The 4874-nt window shown below is 41.1% G+C and overlaps 1 pseudogene; it reads right to left on the reverse strand.

Annotated features, from left to right (window-relative positions):
- Positions 1-2404: 2404 nt before the first annotated feature.
- LOC113617039 (AFG1-like ATPase pseudogene) lies at positions 2405-3153 on the reverse strand (annotated as a pseudogene).
- Between the last annotated feature and the right edge of the window lie 1721 nt (positions 3154-4874).

Raw genomic sequence — 4874 nt, forward strand, 5'->3', positions numbered from 1 at the left:
AGGTCACTAGGTCCAGCTATTTGTATAAATATGTTAATACATGAAAATTGCCTTAATGACCTCCTAAATTATACATGCTATGCAGACTGCTTCTGTTACTTAACAACAAATCTTTGACAGTTTCCCAGGCTCTGGAGCGTGAGGTACAAACCCAAGCTGTCCTGTTCTCTAACTGTGTAGTCCTAGGCCAAGTTCTCCCCGTCCCTCAGTTTTTCATCTAGAAAATGGGGTTGAGCAACTGTATCTACCTCTTAGGGGTGCCTGGAGCATTAAATGAATCAATACAGTAAAAATCATTAGGAGTTTAAAAATTTAGCCATATTTATTTTTTGCATATATCTTTATTATCATTACTATCCCCACAGGCACACACAAAAACATAGGATAGAGTGGGGTTTATTTACAATCAATGACATTTGGGGTATACGGTTAGTGTGTGTGTTTGTTTCCTAGGGCTGCTGTTACTAATTAACAGGAACTTCGTGGCTTAGAACAAGAGAAATGCATTATCCCATAGTTTTAGAGACCGGAAATCTGAAATCAAGCTGTCGGCAGGCAGCGGCCATGGCTCACGGGCCCAGCAGCTCCGCTGCATGTGGGATCTTCCCGGACCGGGGCACGAACCCGTGTCCCCTGCATCGGCAGGCGGACTCTCAACCACTGCGCCTCCAAGGAAGCCCCAGAGGAGAATTCTTCCTTTCCTCTTCCAGCTTCTGGTGGCTCCTGGCTTCCCTTGGTTTGTGCCAGCATAACTCCAGTCTCTGCCTCTGTCTTCACATGGCCTTCTTCCCTCTGTGTGTGAAATCTCCCTCCTTTCTTTTATAAGGACATTAGTCATTGGGTTTAGGGACCATCCTAAATCCAATCATCTCTTGAGATCTTTAACTTAATTATATCTGCAAAGACCCTATTTCCAACTAAGGTATGGGGGTGTTATGATTTCGAAATATTGGGGGCACCCAATTCAACCCACTACAGTGAGATAAGTTATAAAATTAAGTGTAAGATGAGATCTTATGATTTGTATGTAAATATATAAATGTATGCATACATGTATAAATATATAATACCTGCATAAGTATAATTCTGGAGGAATATAATGCAGATGAAAACATTAGAAGGACTTTTTTTAAATAAAATATTTATTAATTTATTTAAAATAACAATGATAAAACCATTATATTCAACCTATAAAATTAACAGAAATAACATTTTTATGAAAATAATTATACTTCTAAAATGAAAATAGTAAGAAGAGTAGCATTGTTTTATACTTTGGGCAAATCTCTTTAATGTCTGGCATAATAGGAGATAGTGGAATTCTCATACCTGCTTCTACAGTCAGACTATTGTTATATGTTGCTTTGGTTGAGTCATATAAGAAAATCTAGCCTCACACAAATATGTAGCTGGAAAAGGGGAAAGTATTTTAACAGCCTTGTTAAATAGTTGTGGATTTTCTTCTTTGCTGCTACATGAAAACTCAGCAAGAACTTCCTTCCAAAGAATTCACTATGGAAAGAGGGGGAAAAGAGTAACTTTACAGTGGAGACAAACACTACCTCAGACAAGCGTGATCAAGGTTAACATCAACAGTGTTAAGTCACATTGATCATATGTGCCCTTGATATGATCTGATGAAAAGAGCACTTGACCTCTGTGGTCTTCCTCCCAAAGCCCACAATTCCAGTCAAATCATGAGAAAAACATCAGACAAATCCCATTCGAGGGACAGTCTACAAAATAACTGACGAGTATTCCCCAAAACAGTCAGGGTCATCAAAAAGAAGGAAAGTCTGAGAAATTGTCACAACTAAGAGGACTCTAAGGAGGCATGATGACTAAAGGTAATGTGGTATCCTGGATGGGATCTCTCTCACATAGCTCTTCAAATGTGCAGTCGGCAACAGTTCCACAGGCTTTATTCAGCCGCAGCTCTCTGCCTTGCACTTTTAGAATCCTTGGTCTAGTTAAATCACTTTGTTTCTGAGCCAGCTCATCAAACAACTTATCCATGACAGCCTCCACATTAGCTTCACTTGTGAGATAGTAGAGTTCTCCTGCAGCAGGAAGTTCCCTTTTCCGATAATCTATCCCAGAATCTAGCTGGACCATATTACAGTATTCCAGAAAGAAATACAGCATTGCCCACATACATGCATTCCTCTCTCTCATTGCCTCAGAGACCTTCAGGACAGCTATGAATGATACAAAGTTAGCTCTTTGGGGTCCATTTTAATAGAGAACATCTGGTGGCCTGTTGGATGTTGCCACAACAACGACCCCTTTTTTTTTTTTTTTCGGTACACGAGCCTCTCACCGTTGTGGCCTCGCCCGTTGCAGAGCACAGGCTCCGGATGCGCAGGCTCAGCGGCCATGGCTCACAGGCCCAGCCGCTCCACGGCATGTGGGATCTTCCTGGACTGGGGCACGAACCCGTGTCCCCTGCATCGGCAGGCGGACTCTCAACCACTGCGCCACCAGGGAAGCCCGACGACCCCCATTTTTGAACAGATTTTCAAAAAGCTGTTTCAGAATCATGGCATCAGCAATGTCAGTGACCTGAAATTCATCAAAGCATAAGAGACATGCTTCTTCACTGATTTCTTCAGCTATAGGAGCTATTGGATCGTATGATTTAGCCATGAGTCCTGGTTTCCTTTATGGCAAACTCTGTTTAAGGCGGTGTATTCTTTTGTGAGCATCTAGCATGAAACCATGAAAATGAACCCGTTTTTTCCTCTTCATTTCCACATAAGCATAAAACACGTCCATCATCATTGTTTTCCCTGTACCTTAGAAAGAAAAGGCCTTCTGCCTCTATACTGTATCCTTTAAGGTCCTCATGTAATTCCCGCAAACACTGTATGACTCTTCTGTGATGTTCATCGTCCTTTAGCTCACGAGCTTTGATCAGAAAGTCACAGAGGTCCAGTGGTCCATGACAAACAGCTAAAGCTTTTGAATAAACCTCTGTAGCAGCAGTTGGAGACATACTCTCGGGGGTCTGAACTGTATAGGCTTTACAAAAGGGGTTTCCAGGGGCGGTGACCGAAGGGGCGAGAGCAGCAGCCCAAGCCCTGCACCCAACACATCTTCCTCTCAGCCGGCTCGGCGCTAAGCGCCTAGAAGGGCTTTTCTTCAGATGGTGGGCTTTGAGGTATTATTATCTTATTTCCCTTTGTATGTTATCTATTTTTAACTGTAATAAATTCCCATTGCCCTTGAAATTATACAAAATATTAAAAAGGCTGGAGAAACATAAACATTTTCTGCTCCAAGCACAGGGAAGTTATCCACTTTAGTAGGGGAACATCCCTGAGGCACAGGAAGGGAGACAGAATGTTGGAGGAGCCCCTTCCACAATATAACAGGACACAGGTCTCCAAATTCCAAACCACACTGATTAAGATCTGTTGTTTAAACTTTTGCCCAGCTAACTGAGAAAAAACCATGGGACGTTAGTTTTATTTCGCTGTGCCCTGATGAACAGTAATGTTGAGGGTCTTATCAGATGAGAAGCACTAGTGTGCACTAGTTAGGTGTGGGGCTCAGCTGCCACGCAGAACTGGTTCATATCTTAATCTTGTGACTGGCTAGCACTGCCATCACTGTGCCTCAGTTCCCTGATGGTTACAGTTCAGAAACAGTAGCTTCTCCTCACAGGACGTGGTGGGAATTAAATGACCAAGTATAGGTTTAGCACTTACAACACTGTAGGGCCAGAGGAAGTCAGTAATAATATTAACCATTCTTATTATTATCATACCTAAATTGACCATTAGTGCTTAAGGCCATTTTATTATTATGTGGACGTATACTGATTGGCTTGAATTGACCTCCATAATATGATGTTTGTAGAAAAAAAGCAGTTTACAAAACCGTATGTAGGGTATCATCTCATTGCTCATCTTAAAAATGCAGGTTATATTTGCATAACAAAATTTCTGAAAACAAATATACACTCACCTCTTAAGAGTACTTATCCATGAATAGTAGACACCAAGGTTTTCTAATGATTTTTGCTCTTTTTATCTCTTCTTGAGATCCCCAAAGTAACATGGGGTTATAGATAGTTTAAGAGAAAGGGACATTTGACTAAATGGGATCACAGATCATTATGGAACAATACTTAATTATCTATTTAACCAAAGTGACAATAAAATAATTTAAAAGCAAATACAGCAGGTTACATAGTTGTGAGCAAAACGTAGCTATTTTAATACTGAGAAGACTGTTTTCTTATGTAATTAAAGACATGATAAACACAACATGAAGCACAGGAAATTATTTTGGAAAGAGAAAAACTATCACCTTTCTAGGCAGATTATTTAAAAGGTACAGAAAAACCTTTCCCAATCTCTTATCAAGAGCAGACCTACAGTCAAAGAAACCCTGTCTTCATAGCAGATGAAAGAAAATTAAGTTTTATTTTAACAAAAATATACTATTGATATTAAAGCTTATTATTTAAACATTTATGGAAGATTGGCTCAAGATGGGGGAGTAGGAGGATGTGTGTTCACCCCTTCTTGCCAGAGTACTGGAATCACAACTATCTTCTGAATAACCATTGAGAGGAAGACGCTGGAACCCACAAATAAAGATACCCCACATCCAAAGACAAAGGAGAAGCCACAATGAGATGGTAGGAGGGGCACAATCATGAAAAAATCAAATCCCATAATTGCTGGGTGGGCGACTCACAAACTGGAGAACCATTATACTACAGAAGTTCTCCCACTGGAGTGAAGGTTCTGAGCCACGTGTCAGGCTTCCCAACCTGGGGGCTCGGCAACAGGAGAAGGAATCCCCAGAGAACCGGACTTTGAAGGCCAGCAGGATGTGATTGCAGGACTTCCACAGGGCTGGGG

This window comes from Aethalodelphis obliquidens, unplaced genomic scaffold (assembly GCF_003676395.1).
Source record: "Aethalodelphis obliquidens isolate GAN/ISIS:26980383/991018 unplaced genomic scaffold, ASM367639v1 scaffold1328, whole genome shotgun sequence".
Taxonomy (NCBI): Eukaryota; Metazoa; Chordata; class Mammalia; order Artiodactyla; family Delphinidae; genus Aethalodelphis; species Aethalodelphis obliquidens.